The sequence below is a fragment of the Pinus tabuliformis genome, chromosome 1_2, assembly GCF_031772625.1.
Source record: "Pinus tabuliformis cultivar Carrire ecotype Pingquan chromosome 1_2, CPIR1, whole genome shotgun sequence".
Lineage (NCBI taxonomy): Eukaryota > Viridiplantae > Streptophyta > Pinopsida > Pinales > Pinaceae > Pinus > Pinus tabuliformis.
In genome coordinates, this window is record NC_142298.1 from 169,931,160 (window position 1) to 169,954,981 (window position 23,822).

The window sequence follows — 23,822 nt, forward strand, 5'->3', positions numbered from 1 at the left end:
TTGTTGGACTCCTGATGCAGGAAGGACAAGTGGTATGCTACAAGTCAAAGAAGTTGAATGAGCACGAGCAGAACTATGTGACTCATGATCTTGAATTGGAAGCCATCATTCATGCATTGAAGATGTGGAGACAATATTTTCTTGCTAGGAGGTTTGTCTTGATGAGTGATCATAGTGGGCTAAGGTACTTATTTGATCAACCTAATATGAATGCCAAGCAATCTAGATGGTTGGCTACTCTCATTGAGTTTGAATTTGAGATCAGGTACATTTTTGGAGAAGAGAACAGGGTTGCAGATGCTCTCAATAGAAGAGTATAGGTGAATCACATTGCAACAATGAGTTCTTATGGGACAAACTTGTAGGAGTAGATCTTACAAGCAAGACAACATGATGACAAGTATCAATAGTTAAGGAACATGTTACAACAACAAGATACAAGTGATTAGTATGTGGATTATCATCTCACGACAGATGGCTCAGTTAAATTCAGGAACAAGATTTATGTGCCAAATGACAGTGAGCTCAAGAAGCTTATCTTGAGGTAATTTCATGTTAACTTGTATCCAAGTCACCTGGGATATCAGAAGACATTGACAACAATTAATAAATTCTAATATTGGTCGAACTTGAAGAAATAGGTGGCTGAGTTTGTTGCAAAATGTTTGGAGTGTCAATAGGTAAAAGAAGAGTGTAAGCATCAAAGTGGTTTATTACAGCTGATTTTGATTCCAGAGTTGAAATGGGAGGTTATTTCCATTGATTTCATTACAGGTTTGTAAAGGACATCAAAGCAATGTGACTCCATTATGGTTGTAGTTGGCAGGTTAACCAAGGTAGATCATTTCATCATAGTTAAGTCTACGAATTCATCTAGCGAGGTAGCTCATATTTTCATCAGGGATATAGTGAGATTTCATGGTGTTCCCATGAAGATTGTATCCGATAGAGATGCCAAGTTCACTTCTAGGTTTTGGAAAGATTTGTTTACAGGTTTGGGGACAAAGTTGGCCTTCAGTAAAAATTATCATCCGTAGACATATGGAGAGACAAAGAGGGTTAACATGATTCTTGAGGAAATGTTGAGGATGTATGTCATGCATCAACAACAGAAGTGGGAAGAGTATCTTCCATTCGTAGAGTTTGCATATAATAATGGGTATCATGAGTCCTTGAAGATGACTTCATTTGAGGTAATTTATGGGTGGAGTTGTAATACTCCTATTAGCTATAATGGTCTAGTGAATAGGGTGATGATTAGACCGAATATGTTGGTAGAGACGGAAAAGGAAATGCAGGGTATTAAAAGGAATTTGAAGGAAACACAGGACAGTCATAAGAGTTAGTAAGGAGTTTCAGGTTGGGGAGCATGTGTACTTGCGAATCAATCCCAAGAGGAGCTCCTTGAGGGTTAATCGATATTGCAGGCCTTTTGAGATCCTTGAGAGGATTGGACTAGTGGCCTACCAACTTGCACTTCCTCCAACAATGAAAGTCCATGATTATTTCCATGTTTCATTGCTTAAGAAGTATGCCCAGGATATTGATATGCGATTGATTGGTCTATATTGTAGGTGGAACTAGAGGGAGAATTTTAGTCGGAACCACAATGCATATTGAGGTGGAAACAATTCATGATCTAGACCAGAGTAATAGAGCATGTTAAAGTGTAGTGGAAGCACTTTGGGACTGATGAAGCTACATGGGAGATAACTGATTAGATGCAGGATAGGTATCCTTCATTATTTGTTGATTCAAGAAAATGAGTTTTTGGTATATGTATATGTATACATATGTATGGTTGTAGATACCACCATGAGTTGTGTTATAAATCTCCAATAAGAGGTATGACTATAATGTTTGTTATGTTGGTCATGGTTTGCAGTAGTTTTTCATTGTAAATACTGCATCGAGCTATGTTATAAAGCTCCACATGAAATATGTTTTGTTTTCAACGATTTTCTTGTCATAGGTGTCATAGAACACCGAGGATGGTGTTCCCCCAAGGGGGAGGGTTTTGTAACAACCCCTGATTGATTTTGTATGTAGATAAAATAAGACCAAGGTCATGGGACACATATTCCAAGCTGAATGTTGGGAAAAACACAATGATGGGGTATCACTGGTGATTAATTGATGGCTATGGAAATTGGCAAAGACACAGTGGCATTAATTGGCATTTTATTTATGAAAATAAAGGAAAATAGAAGAAAAGGAAGGTGAAGAGACACAAATTTGCATGAGAGGGAAATTAAAGAAAAAATTAAGGAAAATGAAAAAAATAAAGGCCTCAATGACAAAAAGGCTTATGAGGATCAGTTCACAACTTTTTCTATTTAACCTTTTGCCAGTTCAGTTTTGGAGCTCTCTTCTATTCTCTCATTCTATTACCTCTTGCACACTTAGAGTATTCTTGGAGTGTGCTTGGATCGCTTTGGCATACATTGGATTTGGAGAAAGAAGGCAAAGGAAATAAGGAAAGTGCAAGGGAACAACTGGACCAACAAATACAACTGGATTGCTTTGCAGGTAATAGGTTGCATGTGTAATTTCCTTGTTGATTTTTGGATGCATAGTATATTCATCTAATTTTATAGTTATGTGTTGTCATTAGCATTTATATTTTCCTTGATTGACAATGGTTTTAGCCTTGCCTTTCCATTTCCTGGATAACCATGGTGTTGTAGGTTTTCCCACTTGATTCTTTTGTGATTAGTGCCCATAATTCCTTATAGCCGTGGGTTGGAACAAAAGCACTATAGTCCCTGGAACAATTTCGGTTGAGTTACTATTCCTGGAGCCTACATTGGGACAAACTCTCTAAAGCCCTTAGCGGGTTGAGTTACTAGTCCCTGGAGCCATGTTGGACAAACGCTCTCGAGCCCTAGAAGGCTATGGGTTAAGTTACTAGTTCCTGGAGCCTTGGACATCTTGGGTAGTGACCAATCTGGTTGGTGTTAATGATGTTCGACCGTGGAGGTGGAATCACTGTGGTTGAGGGTTGAGGTGGTTTGGCATCTGGAATCTCTGGTTTGGTTTTGTTGGTTTATTCCATGAGATCCCACATTCATGCTTGGAATATGGTACGTGGGTGATTGGTTGAAAGAGATATTTGGTTTAGCCTAATCTATGGTCGAGTGTTATGTGGAAGTCCTTGACTTGGTTGGTATTTTCATATATTAATAAGATTTATTCTTCTATTTTGATTCATGTATATTTGTAGTTATTATGTTGGTGATATTATGGTTGAGTTTCCATGGTTCCTATGTTGGTTATCTACTCGTTATTTTTTGGTTACATGATGTATGTTATCTATGGCTCTTATCATGAATTGTTTAATTATTAATCCGTTGATGAATGTATGGACTAATAAGTGTTATTTAAGATATTTGTAGAGGTCATATGGCATTCTCGGTGATTCTCAGACTATTATGATCAAATATTCACTCATGACCTGTAACTTTTTTTTTTTTGACGAAATGTCTACGGTGTTCTAGGTAATCTAGGTCAAGTTTTTGATTCGAGGTTGAATGTTTAGATTTTTCCTCATGTCAATAAGAATTCTAGAAAGTATTAGGTAGTGGTCTGGAGCCCAGACTGGAATTATGGCTCAGATCTTAGGACTGCACCCTCTAAACTGGGCAAGTTGGGTCACAACTGCATGGAGGTAGTGTTGTGCATGTAGTTGGAGGGCTATAGTCACACCCACACCTTTTGATGTATGCAGTTGGGGGTCAGTGAAAAAGAGCTCCAACTCAAGGTTTGGTCACCCAGGGCAGTCCTTTGGCCCCTGAGTGTCTTGTAGCCGTGAGGAATAGAGCCCCAACTCAGGGTTTGGTGACCTAGGGTGGTCCTTTGGCCCCTGAGTGTCCTGTAGCCCTAAGGGATGTTATTAATTTTTAGTTTGTGGTCAATTTATAAGCCCCACTTCCTTAATTGGAGCTTGGAGGTTGGGTCATGTAATAGTAACTCTTTGTCTAATGTTTACCTTGGCAGGTCGGTGGAATTGGGTAAATGTGGGAGGTGTGGTTACGCCTTACATCACTTCATTGCACAACATGATTAGGTCGTTTTTCACCTTCCAGAGAGTAGTGATGACCTCTTGTAGATGCAAGGTTGCCCCTCCAAAGCAGTGTTGGGAACTTTGATGGTTCTATACAATGATTGACACCCCATAGTACCTCTAGATGTTGAAATTCCAAACTTCTCTTTCTTGATGTTGGATTTACTTGATATTGTACCTAATGGACCTAGGGCACCCCAAGGCTAGCCTTGACACTATTTAACATTGGTTGTTCTAGAGTCCAAATGATGATGGTCATCCCAAGGATGACAAGGGAGGAGTTATACTCATTTTTGGAGCCCCAATGCTAGAGAGAGGTAGTGCCACATCACCATCTAATCCTTGAGAGGGTGACGTAGGGCATCTAAAGCATTATTAATGGAGATAGAGGCACTTTGTGGCACTTATTGAATCATTCCCTTAGGATTTGATGTTAATTATGATGGTGGAGCTTCTCCTTAGTGAATTCCACACCTTGTTATGGCATTCATTGCTAAAAAATAGAGATGACATCGTGATTTTAGAGGATATCAACCCACATGTGTGGACATTTATGAAATTATTTTATTGATTTGAGCTGTGAGGTTAGCTTGTAACCTCTTGTCTTGTCCTACACTCAAAGTCAAAGTTGTTTTATGGCTTGTAGAATTATTATTTTTTAAAATTAAATGGATAGGCCTCATATAAGTAGAGGATCCCTCCACTTCTTCTTTTCATGATCACACATGTGAATTTGGTCTCCTTAGAGAGAGTGCAAATTGCCTTTGTCTATTTCGCTCCTTGGAAAAATGCGATTTTTGTGGAGAATCTTTATATTAGAGATTGATTTTTGCATTAGAGACGTCTTTTTGGGATTGAAAGAAAGCTTTCTTGGTGGAATTTGTGAGTTTATTACTATTTTTTCTATATTTTGCATGCAAATGAATTTATGATAGTGTTTCTAAATGTTCCACGACTAAATGCATATTGTTTATTAGAGATCTTGGTGAAATTTTGTAGGTTAAAATATTCTTCCCTGAAACCTATAGAAGTACTCCTAGGGTGTATCTTTTATATTTAATTTCTTCCCTCACAAAAAATATATATAGGGTTTTAGAAGAGGAAAATTATTCCCCCCTGCGCCCCCCCCCTCGCCCCCACTCAAATCAATTTTCATCTTCCTTTAAAATTTTCCTGAAAGCTCCAATACTCCAAGAAGGACTAGGAACTATGGTAAAAACTTATTTATTATGGTTGACATCATCTTTTCCAAGCTCCTTTGTGTCATTAAAAGCCTAATCCTTAACCAAGCTTCAATTTGAAGTCTATCTAAGGGTTCCCCCATGTTCCTTTATTCATTTTAATCATGGAGATATCCTTTCCTTGAATTCTACAGGTCTATATATTCCTTTATCATCACTTATCAACAAAATCTTGCTTGTGGTAGTACTTATCTAATATAGGGTTATTATAAGTGTTCCCTTATAACGAAGGTTCAATCCTATTTAAAATTTAAGTTATTATAAGTGTTCCCTTATAACGAAGGTTCAATCCTATTTAAAATTTAAGTTATATTTTCCTGTACTATATCACATCACCTTGATCCCTCTAACTATAATACCCTTGTAGGTGAGTACAAGGAAGCCTCCCTTGCGGTGAAATTACACTAACCAATTGGAGGAATATGGTTGAGGTGACAATGGAAATCCTTCCTCATTATTGTTATAAGCCCTTGACCCTTACCTCGTGAGTCCCATCAAAAGGCATGTTAGATTTTATAAAAACATTTATGGGGTTGTTGCTGGGGATGGATTAACTAAACCTCCTCACAATATGAAGTTGTTGACGGTGTTGGACTTGCCAACATGTTAGGGGATCTCCCCGATAAAAAGTCCCAACTAGACCTCAGACTGTTTGGTGTAGGAGTCCCAATAGTGGGGTAGTACAGTATCGCCTTGACCGCGGTTGTGCGTAGAGGTAAGTAATATGTCCTTGTTGGTAGCAAGGGTGTGACCTTTGCAGCAAGTCAAGGAAGGTGTATGAAAGGCTCTAACACACGGAATGGGGGATGAGTGCGCCCCTTAGAAACCTGTGATAGCACGTAACTTGAAAGGGAACACACGAGAAACAAGACATCACAAGCGGGAAAGAAGGATAACCGACGATCCAAAGTGATGGTTATACCAACAACACATTTCGATAAGATTCATACAAACATATACAGAATAGTCCATACATACATGCGTAAATAACAACTACATATATCATTAGAGTAACCAGGATAGTTGAACGACAATAACAACATATGCATGAAACATGCTTGACCTGTTATATTAAGAAAAAGTGAAAGATCCAATCATACATACAACCATGACCAACCACTAGTCTCGATAGCGAAATGTTACGGTCATTGCCGCCTACTCCTCCAAAGAGATATACTAGCTCTACACTGTGGAGAAGCCAAGGCTTGTTACAATACGCTCCAAGCTTTCTCTAAGATACACCTATAGGAAACTTGGCTCCCAAAAGCCTATACAATGATTTATGAGGTTCTATAAATAGCAAAGGGTGGGGTGACCCTTGACATTCCCCTTTGTGAATCTTCACCTACCCTCATGACTATTCAACTACTACATGACTGTTACATTCTACTATCGACACTTAGTCTTCCACTTTTACAAGATGTTACATTACAATCTACACATATACCCATGTGAGACAAAAATGGGCTCGAGCAAGATATCACTAAGACTCAGACAGCTATGGGAAGACCAACTCTTCGACGTCCTCACAATGATCGACGGTGGCAAACTGATGCCAAGCTTGGTAGTCTGTCATGGTGTCTGCGTACTCTATGGTGACATCCTTTTGAAAGTGAACTCTTGCCTCTGTTGCATCCGAGTACACTGATTTGGGACCTCTATCCAACTTGTTTGATAGCTTGTGCATCATAGTCTTGAGTGCAATCAGACGAACAACATACTGATGCATATTGTCTGCACTGATGTCCAAGTCTGCGCTAGTGGCTACGCGTATCAACTCATCAAAGTACATGTCCAGCTCCAATCGAACTTGTTTATTTGACTTCGCCTCAGTGAGCGTGCCAATGGATGGGATCACATGCGTGCACACAATGACATCCATGCTCTTGAACACCCGTGCATGTGAAGCCTACAGACTGGTGATGAGTTGCGGGAATTCCTCATAGTTCCAGATTTGACTCCGGTTGTGTGCCTTCAACTCTACCGCCTTTGGCTTCATCATATTTGGCAAGTGAAATGGGGCTCCTTTGTACCTCATTGTCCATGTTTTCATGCAATAGATAATATTGTGCAAATTTGACAAGATACGTGCTCTCCTTGCACAACGCTGCTACCAACCATTGAGATGGACAATTGACTTATGCATGATGACAAATCTAGAGTACAATATCTGCATGACTGTCTCGAGATACGATACTTCATCCAATATCGCTCTCCTCAATTCTGCTCTGGTGGATACTGTAACATGTTCTTCTCCCTACTTGGCCACTTGTAACTCAGCCATATGCTCATTCTCAGCTATCAAGAATCTAACACTCGAGCTGGTGGCTTCGACACATGCTTTGGTAGCGTCGAACAATGTTTCTAGATGCTTGCAAACATCAGATACAATCACTCATTCTTCAAACTGTGCAGGATATATATGGACATCCAGAGTGGGCACTGTGCGCGACTGCACAACTCTGTGTTGTGACTCATCGAAAGATATTTTGTGCATCTTCGCTTCCAGATTGTCTTCAAGGATCTCTGTGTCTCCTTGATCGCTTGGGACTTATTGTTCTTCCGGATCTGGTGAAGCCAGTGGGGTGACCTCTTAGTTCTGAGGCATGAGGTCAATATCCTGATTTGACTCTGGATGAACCATATCCATGTCCATCTACTCTAGAATCTGTTCAATCTCTTGAGCAAGGTCCTTCTCCTGCAACTGCTCACAGTGTCTGCTCTATGCCAACTATTTGGATGAGTCTATAATCTTTATGGGCGGAGTTCCATCAATCTATGCATGCTATGCCTCCTGTTGTACTTGTTCCTGTTGCGCTTCCTTCTCTCTTCTACGCAGCTCCTGTTCTTCTCTAAGTTGCCGCTTTAAATCCTGCAATTTATTTTTTGTTTCCTCCATCCTCTGTTTCTCTCTTTGCCTTGCGTGATCCTCCTATCGTGCTGTGACCTCTTAACCTCAATCTCCAAAGCTGCTTTCAACACAAGTGGATCTGCTTTGAACAAGTAGCTTTGCTCTACCTCTGTGCAGTGAACAACCTTCCTCTTGCCTTTGTCACACGTAGGTATTTTACCCTTTGTTGCTGCTGATGATGATGCTCTTGGAGATGCTACTTCCCTCTGCTTTGCTAACCACTCTACAACTATGCTGACCTATTCATTGAGCCTGGAGAAGTGATAACAATATCTCCGTAGGTCTTCCTCAAGCCAATGACATGCCTCATGGATCCAAGAATGTTGCACTCTCACACAATGGTACTTCACTAAGCAATGCGGGTCATATAGATTAAAACTTCTGGTGCCGAAGGTGAATCTATAGAATTCCTCTATCTCGGCCTTAACATGCTTGAGATTCTGAATCTCATACAACCCGATCCACAAAGGAAGAACAGGCCAAGGTGCCTTCTTCTTCCTGTGCAGTCTTGCTGACAACCCTGTCGAGATGTGATACAACACTTCTTGCATGATGGGCTTGTCCATGGAAAACTTCGGTAAAACATGTGGAGTCTTCTCCATGCTCTACATCCGTATGAAGGTTCTAAGGGGTGAGGCATACCAATCTACTATGTCGATCAATGCCTCCATTGCTACTTGTGACATGAAAGGTGGATCCTGCTCAAATATCATTCTGTACACCGCGGTGAAGAAGTGTTCTGATAACTGTATGATAACTTCGCGGAAACTGAGTTCAAAGAAAGACTTGTAATAAGTGTGCAAAGAGGTTTCCGAAGGTATCCATGCCGAACCCAAGCCTAGGAACTACTGATGAGCACATACTGCATCCAATATGTAAGCGAACATGTATATCTTTGCTTGCTGACCCTTGGGCGGATGCCAAATTCTATTACCTGTTGCTTCAACCTGAGAGCCAACATATCAGACTAGTTGTAAGCTCTTCCTTCGCTCGCTAGTTGATCCAACACGATCCAACTCTGCGGGAAGGTCTCTGCGCTCTCTTGACCATATAAGAAACATACAAAGATGACCAAGAACTGATATGCCTTCTGCAGTATCTTCGTCTTGTAAACATGGCTGGGTGTTGTCCTGAACTTGGCTGGATATTTCACCTAGCTCTTCAAGATATCTCTTGAGTTTGCACTGCTGTTGGGTCTGCGGAAAGGTTTCTTCATCGTGATTACCGGTTGTGGAAAGTGATACATCTCCTGAAATTCCTTCACCCTAAAGGTAGCAAGTTGTGTTCCACTGACACTGCTGAATGCCATTGTCTCAGGATCAGTATGCGAGACAATCCAATGGATCATGTCCGTGCATGGAAACATGAGATACCTGCATGCAATCCGGTACAAGCCAGACTTGTGAATGTTGACATAGACCCTGTGGTCTTTTAGATTTTCCTCAAATGTGCCTGAGAATGTATCATTGATGTTTTTCCATTTGATCTTGATATCTTTGTCTATGAACAACTTGGTGTCTTCATAGATAGGCAAGCTCGTACACACTTGCTCAACTGCATCTCTAGTTGTACTTTCAACGGTGTCCTTTGACCCTGCTCTCTTGGAGGCCATTGCACCTATACTGTTGAGAGATAGATGAACACTTGTGATACCTGGAGATAGAGCAACACTCATGGCAATCAATCGATTAGTTGAAAACCAAAAGCAACTTGAGGACTGACATGCAACATACCCGTGTGACTGACTGGGAAGATTGCGTAATTTTCACTTGGAGGCTGGGAGACTAACTGCCAAAACTATGCAAAGCATAGTCTGGGCTATCAACAGGCTGAATGACTACTGAAATTGTGCAATGCACAGTCCATCCTGGCCTGCTGAGGACTGAAACTGCAAAATGCACAGTTTCAGTCAATAAGGACTGCAAACTAGCAAACTGAATTTGTGTAAGTTCTGGGGCTAGCAAGGCACTGCCTCTTAGAATTGCACAGAGCAAGCCTGGAGGCTAGTGATAGGCCAACTTTGTGCAATTTTTGGGAGGAAGGCAAAACCTTCACTCTCAGAAATGCACATTGCCAGTCGGACAAGGCAAGGTCCGGGCCAAGGTAGCCTAGACCCGCCAACTGAAAACATGAAAAGTATGAATGCATGGCGAAGCTGAGTGCAAACAAGAGTGAATGATCATGCATGCAAATAGTGAGTGCAAGACTTAGAAAATGGGAAAACAAGCATGTGTGTGAAGTGAGTCGCTGTAACGACGACTGTCATTGTAGAAATAGTGTCATGCATGTGACAACAGTGAGATGCAATGAAAAAACTTGAAACAATGCTTCTACAAGCTAACATGCATTAAAACGAAAACAAGCATTCAATGAAACCGAGCAAACAAAACTCACACAAACTGAAATACAAAAAGCGATAGAAAAGCAACAAAAGACATGAAAAGCGGACTTACCTGGAAAAAGTTGAGTTGAATGTGTCGAATGCTCCTAGATGTGATGTGGGATGTTAGAGCTCCAAGATCAATGTGAGGAATGAGATCTGAAGTGTCGAATAAATAAGTTTGATAAGATCGAGGCTTATGATGCGCATGCCATAAATCTAGGAAAAGGCAACACTTGGCGAGAGGTTTCTAAAACGAATTTTGCATGTAACCTCCAGCTGCTAAAAATGGATCCCTAAAATCAAGGGATGTTTTTTGATTTTTGATTTTTACTTTTTGGGAAAAAACAAACCATGCATGCAAATCAAGATTACTCAGTCCTGGAGGGGACCGGTCAACCTAGGAGCACATGCAACAACCTGCAAGCCTGGGAATGACATTTGCGTAGTTTCTGAGTTGAGCAAGTTTGGTTGTCCCTCACGCATTGTGCAATTTATGGACTGAAGCCCTAGCTGTTAGTCAGAATTGTGCAATTTTTGAGATGAAGCCCAGATTTGGGCTACATTGCGTAGTTTTCAGAGGGAAGGCTGCCTAGATGGATTGCGCATTTCTGGAGCCCAGCAGGCAGCCCAGATGGATTGCGCAATTTCCAGAGGGAAGGTTGGTTCCCCTCTACAATTTCGCAATTTCCAGAGGGAAGGTTGGTTCCCCTCTAGAATTGCACAATTTCCTAAGTGAGCATCATGACTAGAAAATGACTAAGTCCCGGAGTGTCAGCCTACAGATGGGAGACAAACAAGTTGACAAGCACCAGCTAGTAAGCCACTGAAACTCAACTGAAGCATTTGTACTTGGACAATGCAAGACATGCTGCTAAGGATGGTTGGTAGGGAGGCTCCAAAATGAAGCTATGACAAAAATTTGGAGGGTGGTTGTACCCGCTAAAATAGAAGTCCAAGCTTCAATAAAATATTGGTGGAAATAACCTAAAGATGACAACATAGATTCTCATCTAGCTACTCCAAAATCTAAAACCACTAGTTCCCCTAGTAGCTCGTCTACTAAAGCCTTAACTTCGAGGAAGAAAAGGACTACCTACAAGACAACTACTACTTCGACTTCTCTTATAGATTCCAAATCTCGTGTGATTAAGAGCATCTTTGGTACTTCATCCACCCTTGACAAAATGGCTAGGCCATGGCTTAGGGCAACGTTTAAAACATCGAATGTAAGTGGGTTCTTTGATGCTCCGCATAAATTGCTTGATAAGTATGAAGATCGGCTAGTCATATCAAATGGAACTGATGCTATCACAACTGAAAAGAATATGCATGAATTTTATTGGAATGTGAGTGGAAAACTAATAAAAGAGGAAGACATTATCATGAAGTTGTTTTCCTTACCCTTAGAAGGGATCGATACTTAAATTTACTCGTATTAAGTCTTAAAAAAAGGGACCATTTCCATCAAGCATTTTACAAAAGATGGGGCATAATTAAAGAATGCATGCAACTCTTGGCTAAGTTCCAAGGAGCCAAGAAAACTGAGAATGAAAGTGTTAAGGATTTTATACAATGATTTGATAAGTTGCTTAAGGACGTCCCTCTCTTATATAGACGAATTGATAAAACCACCTTTGACCAATATATAGAGGTATTCCTTGGACATATGTCCTATGCATTAAGAGATACAAAACCTCAAAGGTTAGATGAAGTTAAAACCTTAGATGTTAAGATTGAAGTCAATATGAGCTCCTCTAAGATTGATATTATTTTTGTTGTCACTGCGACAAAACCCTCCAAACTTTTTCCTATACTTGGATTTTGGAGCCTATTGTGGATCTTATGATCGGTCGTTCCATGGTCACTTCTTGATCGTTTGAAGTCACTTGCTCACACATGCTCAGTTTGCAACAAGTTCATGAACACATTCTTCCACAAAATATTGAACAACCATAAGCATAGTCCATCAAGATAGTGTCTGTGAAAAGTTCAACCCATGTTCCCTCACTTTTGGTTGCGTTTGTACTTATATTTTGGTGAGTTTTTCAAACTATCGCTTTTGCGCACCTTCATTTTCTCGATTGTTGTTTTCATGCTTTCGACTATCACTCTTGCTTTCTTTCACTTTAATTAGTGTTGTTTTCATGCTATCTTTGCTATGGCATGTGTTGCTTTCAATATCATTCGAGTATCATAAGTGTCGCTCTCCCTTTTCTCTTCATATAGTAAATGTCGTCTTTGCGCATGGTGATGTCGCATAATGTGTATAAGCTCATTTTGGTGGTTTTAAGGGTTTACTTCGTGAAAATGAGTTGATCTTACCATGTAAACACGTGTTGCACTCATTCCCAAAGTTTTAAGCACTGTTGGACAAGTGTCGTCACGGTCGTCAAAAAGTGTATCTTTAGTGTCGCACTTGTCGTAAAGTCATCACAAATTTGTTGCATTGAGAGAAATATGTTGTTAACATGTTCTGGATGATCTATTTTGTTATGTTGTCAAGTGTTCTAAGTATGTGATCACAGTCAAGTCATATCACTGTTCACATTAGTCTCATTGATCCCACACTTAGCCATTTTTCAGAAACTTCCCTGCAACCTAGCCTCATCTAGCCTTCCTCAACTGCACATTGCGCATTTCCAACCCTCATGCTGAAACCTTGTCCCTTGACACTACGCAATGCGTAGTTCCTGCCTCCCAAGAATATGCATTGTGTAGTTCCAGTGCTTAAGCTCGAACCTTGGCCCCCAGAATTGTCCAATCCAACCTCCAACCTGGACTCAACTATGTATTTCACAGTCTCTGAGCTGAATCCCAAACCTTGAGATGATGAATTTCACAACTGTGCAATCATCAGGTCTGTTATGCCTCCTAGAATTGTACATTTGAATGAAATAGTGAAAAACCCTGTAGTCTGACTCAATGAGCCTAAAAAATGCATAATTTGCTTACACAGTCCTACAAGAATTGCACATTGCATAGTCTCAAGGCTCAAGCCTCAACCCTGAGCTCTTGAACTACACAATTATGAAATCACTTGGGCTCCTCTATCTTCTAGAACTGCGCAATGGGAAAAACTAGTGTTCAAGCCCTCATCCTGGCTCCACGAGCTCCCAACTACGCAATATTTTTGTTAGAAACTATAGTCCTTAGAGATATCTTTCCAACGAGGTATCATATGCATCAAATGGAGATAATATGACCAAGTTACGACCCCAGGAAGTTGGTTGCTGAACTAACCCCAACGGGGCCCATAAACTCTTGGTGTTACATCTCCTTGGGTTAGGGTTTTGGTTGTTTAGGGTTTTCTCTTATTGTTGAATAATAAAAAGGCCCTTGAGCCTCATTGTAACTTAGTTCAGAGGCATGTAGCTGCCACATCTCTTCTTAGAGATAAGCTACCATCACCCGAGATAGTCTTATTTCCATTTTGTTTGTAAGCATATTTCAGTATTTGATATTAATGAAATGAAGTGTTATTTCTGTTGCATCTCTTTATTTGTGGTTATATCTATAATTTGTTTCGTTCCTGTTTAAATCTGCATAAGTGGTATCAGAGTGGTCTATTCTTTCTCTTTTTTTCTTTGCATGTCCCCAACGAGGTCAGAATATAAGGAGTTAGGGCTTGATCTGGTTGAACCTTTGCAAGATCATCCTCACAAACCCCGACGACCGCCCATGGGGGAAAAAAGAAATATGAGGGAGCAGGAGATCCTATCAAAATATTGCTCGAGGAGACCCTTGAGAAACAAAGGAACACGATGATGTATAACTTTGCCCAGATCCTTCAACGGTTGCCCACCAACGACACATCCACATCCAACAACCACTCTAGAGGCTCCACACCTTTTAAGGTACAAGTAAACTTTGACATTCCCATATTTGAGGGCCAAATAGATGCAGACACTATAGATAAATGGTTAAATATGCTACAAGGATATTTTTTTGTTCGTGATTTTTCCAGCTGGGAAAAAATCACTTTTTCTCTTCTCAAAGCTGCCCCCCACATCAAGGACTGGTGGGAAACCTACTGTGACCAGAAGGATGAAAGTACGACCTCACTGTTTTCAGCCTCTCCTTCTTGGAATTCATTCCGGGATGCCATCAAGGAGCAGTACTACCCTATAGGGAGGTATGAGGACAAATACATAAAGTGACCACACTGCGGCAGGGAAGGGACCAAGATGTGCCGGAGTTTACCAATGTTTTTCATACCCTTCGTGCGAAGTTGGGTATCAAGGATTCTGAGAAACATTTGTTACTCAAGTACTGCGACTGCCTACACAGATACATCCAGGACAAGATGGAGTTCCTGGACATCTCCTCGCTCGACACAATGTACCAATACGCCATCAAGATCAAGCAAAAGTTTAAACAAAAGAAGCAAGATTTTGGATCTATGAATCAGAAGCAAGGGAAAGGTGCCCCCAAACCACAAAACAAAGGACAAAGCCAAGGTGAGACAACCTAGAACAATCCGCCAAAGCCACAAGAAAAGGACAACATTGTGAAGTTGAAGAAGGACACGGGAAAGTGGTGTGAGTTCCATAAGAGCTTCACTGAAAACAAAAGTGAGTATCAGGCCAAGCAGCCACTGGTGGTCGAGCTGAAGGTTTCAGAATCAGATGCATTTTACAACTCTAAGTCAGAACCCGATAAGAGCAATGAAAAAGGGAAGCAGATTATTGATGCAGAGCCCAACGCCACCGTTTCTGCCACGCAGATCCAGAAGGAGGAACCCGAACATCCAGAGGAGGAGGAGCATCTCTTCCACTCCCAAATGTGGGGAAGGGGTTCCTCGCTACAGTTCATTGTCAACAGCGGGAGCCAAAATAACCTCATTGCAGTAGAGGTCGTGAAGCGGCTGGGCTTACCGACTAGAGCACACTCACAACCATACAACAACGGGTGGGTTCACCAAGGACGAGATCTTCGCGTGAGCCAATAGTGTTGCCTTCCATACAACATCAAGCCCTTCACGGATGAGGTATTATGTGACGTTGTTCCCCTTGATGTTTGTGATGTATTATTAGGCCAAACATACTTGTGGATGCAACATGCTATGTATGAGTCAAGGCCTTGCATTTTTATTGTTACCTTGGGAAATAAGTTGTACAGGATACCAGATGTAGCACCGCCTACTGCCATCTCTCTGGTTACTGCAAAAGAATGCAGTAAGCTCATTTACAAAACCAAGAAATTTATTTTTCTAATGATACACCCTCAAGGAAAGAAGAAGACGGTGGCCACGACCTCCAGATAGGGCCCCTTCACATGACAACAACAGACGGACAAGGTCGTGGAGGTGTACGAGGAAATCTTCATGTCCCCCACAGGGGTGTCTCTGCATTTTCAGGTCAAGCACTCCAATGATCTGAGCCCAAGTGTGTCGTTGCCCAATGGACCAATCTATCAGCTCTCCATTATGGAGAACGATGAAATCAAGAGGCAAATTGAAGAGTTGCTGTAGAAAGGTCACATTCGGTCGAGTTCATTGCCCTATGGGATTCCGATCGTGTTAGTACAGAAGAAGGATGGGACTTGGAGACTTTATATTGACCGTCGGGCACTAAACAAGATCACTGTCCGGAATAGGTACCCGATCCCATGGATTGATGACCTTCTGGACCAAATCAAGGGGAAAAATATTTCAGCAAGATCGACTTGAAGTCCGGATATCACTAGGTACCAATCGAACCCTCCGATGTGTTGAAGACTGACTTCAAAGCCAAGGAGGGCCTTTTCGAATGGTTGGTTATGCCTTTCGGGTTGACGAATGATCCTGAAACCTTCATGAGGCTGATGGATGACATCTTGTGTACATTCACCAACTCATTTATAGTGGTATACTTGGATGACATCCTGATCTTTAGCCAGAGTGCAGAAGAACACCTCCACCACATCCGACAGGTTCTCCAAACACTGTGACAACACAAGTTGTGTGCTAATTTGGAGAAATGCACTTTTGGCATGATCCAAGTTCAGTATCTAGGATACATTATTTATGAACGCGGGGTGCATGTGGATCCATCCAAGATCCAAGTCATACGGGATTGGCCAGCCCCAACCACTCTGACAGAGCTCCGCAGCTTTCTAGGTTTGCCAATTTCTATCACAGGTTAGTGTCGGGGTTCTCTCATATCACTTGGCCCTTGAGTCAAGTCACCAAGGGAGGAGCGAAATAAAAATTATTTTAGTATGAATCTCAACAGAAGGCATATGCAGAGTTGAAACATCACCTCTACTTTGCATCATTTCTCACATTACAAGACATGCAATAACCATTTGAGATCGAGACATATGCCTCTGACTATGCTATTGGGGTAGTCCTTACTCAATTAGGGCATCCAATGGCATATCACAGTAGACACTTTTAGACATAGTATGAAAGTATCCCACTTATGACAAAGGGATGTATTCAATTGTGCAAGCCTTTCGACAATGAAAGCATTACATTTTGGGGAAGGAAACGGTCATCCACATAGACCACTAACCCCTGCAGTTCATACAGATGCAAGGGAAGTTGTAGAATGATCGCCATTAGAAGTGGTCCACATACCTGCAATAGTTCCATTTGAATATCAAGCAAAAGAATGGCAATACCAATAATGTTGCAGACTACCTCATCCGATCACCAATCATGGTGTTAACGACCGTGCTCAACTCTTTTGGGCACGAGACTTCTGATTGGCCACTTATCTACAAAAGCGACCCAGAATTTGGCCACACATACCATATTCTCTTGGAGGGTTAGTAAGTTCTAGATTTTCACCTCTAGGATGCCCTGTTATGCCACTTGGGACACATTTGTGTTCCTTCAAGTGAGTGTGCCAAGATGATTTGGGAAGCGCACTACAGTTGGGTCGTTTGGAATTTTGGGGTCGAGAAAACGGTGGTAGTACTACAAAAGTATTTCTATTGGCTGAATTTTCGATAGGATGTCAGGAAGTACATAAGATCCCGTACTGCCTACACCATTGCCAAACCGAACATCAAGAAGCAAGGCCTCTATACTCTGCTAACTACCCCTAGTCGACCTTGGGAATCCATCTCCATAGATTACATGTCGGGCCTTCCTTCTACTAAGCATGGCAACGAGTGTGTTTTTGTGGTCGTCGACAGATTCTCGAAGGTGGCCATTATGGCGACCTGCAAGAAGAATATCACAGTAGAAGCCACTATTAAACTCTTGTTTGAACGAGTCTGGGTACACTTTGGGATCCCACACTCATCATCTCAGATTAGGACAACAGGTTCCTTAGTACATTTTGGTCCAGTCTCTGGTCGATGCTGGACACCAAGCTCACTAAGTCCACAACTTTCCATCCCCAAACTAATGGCCAGATAGAGGTCGTCAACAAGATGATCGTACACATTCTGCGCATGCACAACTCAAAGCACCCACGCGCATGGGATGAGAGCCTCCCTTATGTCCAGTAGAGCTATAACCGGGCTCTCCACAGCTCGACTGACCACAACCCTTTTTAGGTGGGCTTGGGATTCCATCCAATATGTCCCATTGATGTAGTGTCAAGGAATTTTGCCAAAAAAAATCGTTTAGGGCCTCAAAACGGCTCCAGAAGTTCAGGACCCGAAAAAATGCCAAAAATTGTAAACTATGCTACAATTAAGGAAACTGGAAAAAATGAAAGAACAACGATGAGGGTCCAAGTGGAATAAGAGGCTAGCCACCAATATAAACTTGGATCACTCCTTTCACTACCTTTCTTAATTACTCATTTAACCTTTCTCAATAATCACATGAAGGCACTAATGAAGAACTTAGTGATGATCACAATGAGCGAATTAATGTTGTTCATGAAGTAGGTAATTTATAAAAGTTTCATTAATCTAGGAATAATAGTGAGCCAAATCACACTCAAGCAAGTAGCATCAATAAAAAATATTCCTCAAAAGAGTATCAAGCCACCTGTACCCCTAAGAACATCCCAAAGCCTAATACATCTAGCTCCAATAGTGGAGTGTCTTTAGATTTAGAAAGTTAGAAATATCCTTAACTATTAGGTCCCTATAATACTAGTGTAGCTCCTATATTGTTATTGTGTGTTCCATAGAAGCCCGTTATTTTTATTTTTGTTCCCTTAAATTATTATGTTATGTAGGCCCTAATTATATTTTGACCCTTTAGACTCCTATATACCAAAGAGGTCTTGAATCATCCAAGAAATGTCACTTATGTGATGTAAATGGAGGTTTCCCCCTCGAAGTGGCTTATTATCAAGTTGTTGATCTATGTTATATTATGTTTATATGTTATTTTGTATGGATGCATAACATTTGGTATCAAAGCTCTTAATCCTAGGGTTCTGATGCTTCAAACGGGTTGTTGTGGCATTTTTGCTATATATATATATTTTAATTTTTTTATTATTTTTTTTTTAAATTTTTTTTTATTATTATTTTTTTTTTTTTCTGTGAAGCTTCAAACTATAAAATTATTACCATGTGGAGGAAAAATCTTGATGAACATCTAATTATAATTTCAGACCTCGTTTCACTATAGTTTCATATATATGGTCCAAGGAAGTTAGGGTTTTTGTATGCTCCTAATTTAGTCTCAAACAAGTGTTCCAAGGAAAATCCTCATAACTTTCTTTTCAAGAAATGGATTTGAATTTCATAAGAAGTGACTGAAAGTGCACAAACTTTATTTTTACATGTAATATGTTTAGGGCCAAAGTTGAAACAATGATACGTGGAATTCTGTACAAGTGTGCTCTACTACACCAGTCCATAATCAGGTCATCATGGGAGATCTGACATAACTTTACCTTGAAGAATCCAATGTCAGTCTTACTTATGAGATTGGTAACAAGATAGAGAGAGCCACCTTAGGAAGAAATTTCAGAGATTGGGAGGCTGGAATCATCGATATATAATAGTTTCAAGGTCAGCAAGATCAATAAGCTCAAAATCAAGCTCTTAAAAGGTATGCATTTTTAAATTTGCGTAAATTTTGTTTAAAAAATCAGGTTGAAGTGATTGAAAGGGAATAATGAAGCATAGATATCATTAATTGGTTCCAAAATTCCTCACAAACAAAAAAATTATACACCCATTAAGCCCTTAGAAATATTTACTATGACGCATGAAGAGGAAGAAATGCAACATGATATATCAAAATTATGGGACTAAGTGAAAACAATTTTGCTCTAAAAAAGAGAAACCAAAAATGAACTATAAGAAATGACGAAGGGATTAAAAGTAGAAATCAAATCAAAAATAAAAGGGGATATGGGTGGTTTAAAAGCAGACATAGAAGGTTTGAAGGAAGGTTTGAAAAAGTTTCTACAAGAAAGGCTTCCTAATGGTGATAAGGTAGTCCATGAAACTCACGATGAAAGCAAAATGATTGTGAATCATGATTTTAGAGACTCCAAATTTGGGTTGAAGACCAACCACATTCCAAATATTGATATGAGGAAGTTTGATGGCAAGGATCCGATAACATGGATACTACAGATGGAGTAGTTCTTTGATCTACATAATGTGCAACATACACAAAAGGTACACATTGCATCTTTATATTTAGTACCCAATATTGATGGCTTTGTTCTCGTAGATCACTTGTCACTTGGACAATTTTTATGGAGGAACTGATAGCACATTATAGGGATACAAAGAGAAATACCTTCTTTAGCCAATTGATAAATATCAAACAAAAGGGTTCAGCTGGGGAGCACATTGAGGACTTCCAAAAATTGAATATCAAGGTAACTGACATTCCAAAGGATCATTTGATTGATGTCTTCATAGGGACTTTAAAGGATAACATGCAACATGAGGTTCTCCTTTGGGAACCTAAGTCATTAGACAATGCATTTAGGGTGAAAGAAAAGTTGAAAGCAAAATTATGGCGACAAGGAGGCATACCATTCATAACTATAAAGATGGAAGTGTTTCCACTCCTAGCCTCCCAACAACCTACAAGGTTGACACCCCAACAACTAGAGGAACAAAGAGAAAAGGACTTTGTTACCATTTTGATAGCAAATCCACTAAAGGTCATAAGTGTGGTAATAAGAAATTATTTTACATAGATTGTGAAGAGGAGGAAGAAAAAGAACAAGAAACATCAAAATAAGAATATATATGTAAGGAACCAACCCCGGGGGTTGAAAAATAAGAAATGAATATGACCATATATTGTAATGCATTGTAGGGAATTACCACCCCTCAAACTCTCAAGATAGAAGGATATATCAAGAAGAAAAAGGTAACAATATTGATCGATTCAAGTAGTACCCATAATTTTATTCATTGTAAGATAGCCAAGGATTTGGATTTATTTCTATATCCAACACCAAAGTGTCAAGTGATGGTTGTAGATGGAGGAACTAAAAAATTCTCAAGGAAGTGCCATAATATCAATCTAACCATGGGGGAATTTGTATTGAATATTCCAATGCTTGTCATTATGATGGGTGGTTTTGATGTTGTATTAAGAGTCCTGTTAGCGCTTGGAATTCACCTAGGCTGAGATAGACAAACTCTCAAGGCTACATCAAACCATTTCACCTCGTAGCTAGCCCTACGAGGTATGAGAAGGCTCTCTCGGGTCAGATTCGATAGATCTTTCAATATGATTAGGCTGACCAATTAATAATAAAGATTTTAGGCTAGTAAATTGATAAGGGGGGTTGATTTAATGATTTTTGGGGTTTTTGGTGGCAATTGGTGGAAGTGCAATTCAGGGTGCGGGGAATGAGCACAGTTTTTGCAGGGGGATCTTAGGGGCAAGGTAGGGGTGAGTGCTGATGCCTTAATCTGAGGTGGATGATTAGGAATGATAGAGGAGGAGCTAAAGAGGGCAAACAACCAATTTGAATCCTCTCTAGACAGTAGAAAACATAAATATTGAACAAACTAAAAAGCTGAGCATGTCAAAGCATGAATTCAAACTTTATCACTTCATCTGTCTAATTAGCAGCAAAAGAGAGATGTGAAACACATAAACACACTTACAATAACATGTAGAGAACACACCATCAACACATCAATCCACAAGAATCCACAATGATGTCTGCAAAACCCTGGCCTTCCTTTTCCTTAAATTGCAGAGATAGATGTACAATATACAATGAAAGCTTTCTTCCACAAGAGTCCAACCATGAAAATGAGAAAGAGAGAGCATAATATAGACCATCTAACTTCTTTCCCCACCTCTAGGGGTCGATCTCAGCTTCCTAGGAGCAGTTTGAACTAATTCTAAACTAAGAACTAGAAAATAGGCAGCCAAACAACTTGCCTCTATTACTTAGCTAACTCATCCATGCATTAATTTTTCACTTTTTACATCATGGAAGCTTCTAGAAGGGTAAAGAGAGATAAAATCTATCAAAGTGCCATGAAAATATTACATTTATCCATCATCTACAAGTAAAAATGGTCAACCATAGTCAAAACAGTGTTTTTTGACAAAAAAGGTCAATTCTGGTAAAGCTGGCTCGAATGGTCGCGCCCCTTTGCAGCTACTTTTGAGTGGGTTCCACTGATCCAAATCAGGTGCAAGATGGCTCATTGGAAAGCTTGGTCTGTCTACTTTCCATCCCAAGTGGAATTTCTGAATTTGGAGTTGTTTTGCCCCCTCAAAAACCATTTCTCCCAAGGTCACTTTCTGCAACTCAAAAAGTGGGCAGAAAGTCATTTTTTTGATGTATTTTGAGCTTTTGGAGGCTCAAATCTCAAAATCAGGCTTCTCCCAAGTATTGGTAATTTTTCTCTTTGCATGCCCTTTCCAAAAATGCCAAGTTTTCAAAATTCCGAGCAGTCCTCCAAAATGGTCTCACCCGGGGTGAGACCATTCCAATGGCCAAAACCTGTAAATTGCACAAAAAATTCACAAATGACAAAATTTTCTCCAAATTTCTTGAAATTTGGGCTGGGAGTCCCCAATCAAGTACCATGCTCAGTCAAAGAGGCTTTAGCCAAAGTTTGGAGTGGATCGGGCGTTTTCCTTCGTTTTTGTGCTTTGGCCAACCGTCCTTGGAGCACCTTCGTTCTCGCCGGTATTTTTGAAATTTCTCTCAAACCATGACACCTGTGTAAAAAGTGAAAGAGGTTTTTCTTCCTTGGCATGTTGTGGACAAAAAACTCTCTCAGTTTTGCAAAATTCATCTTTGATTTCTCTAGAACATCATTTGAGTGCGACTTGTCCCGTTGTGTGAAGCAAGGAATTTTGTCGAAATGGAGTGAGATGAAGGGGATAGGGGTCTTCTAAATTCTTGGGGAAATTTGTGGGAGTGGGGAGGGATGTTAGGAAGTAGGGGAAATTAGAATCTCAGAGATTGAGTGAGGGGAAGGGGTCGAAAAGGGCAAAACACAGGCCAAACCTAGAAAATTGCCAGATTGTAGCTAGAAACTAGGGTTTGTGCAAAAATGAGCAATTTGGCGGATCTAAGGGATGGGAAGTGTTTGATAAGGTACTTTAAGGATAGGGGAAGGTGTATGAACATCTGGAAACAAGTTTTGCCGATGATTTGACCGTCCAAGAGAAATTACCTTCAAAACCCTAGGAGAGGGAAATGAGCTTGCCAAAGCACAACTGAAGCATGAACAAGGTGTGAAATGACTCATTAGACACTGACATGACAATGAAAACCCTCTGAATGATGATAGGCTCAGCTGAATGATGACATGGACTGACATTTGGGCAAACCCTAGACCTAATGCCTAGTGACCAAATTTTGCTTGAAGACTCACTGAAATGACAAAATTTGACCTTGACACTCTGAGAACACTTTGTAAGAGCATATTTGATCACTGTAGGAAGGCTGTAAAGACTGACACTAACAAGTCCATTGGTTACAATCCTTGGGGACAATAACTTTTGATTTTCAAGAAATTTTCTTGAAATTTTTCGGGGAAGGAAAATAAATTGAATTAAGGGGTATCACAGGGAAATTTGGAAATATATTCAACTCTAATGGCATGAAAAAACTTTTGAAGAATGAATAACGAGGGGTGATTTCACAATTATGCTCACTAGATGTTAAAACATCTAATTCATCAATTTCTCCAAATACCCCGTGTCCTAAAAAATCATTCCAAGTTATTTGAGACTCCCAAAGGTATCCCACCTAATCAAAATCACGATTACGTTATTCACTTAATTCTAGGAAATGTTCCTCCAAACATCAGTCCTTACATATATCCCTATGCCCAAAAGAACGAATTTGAACATATGGTTGCAGAAATGCTAGA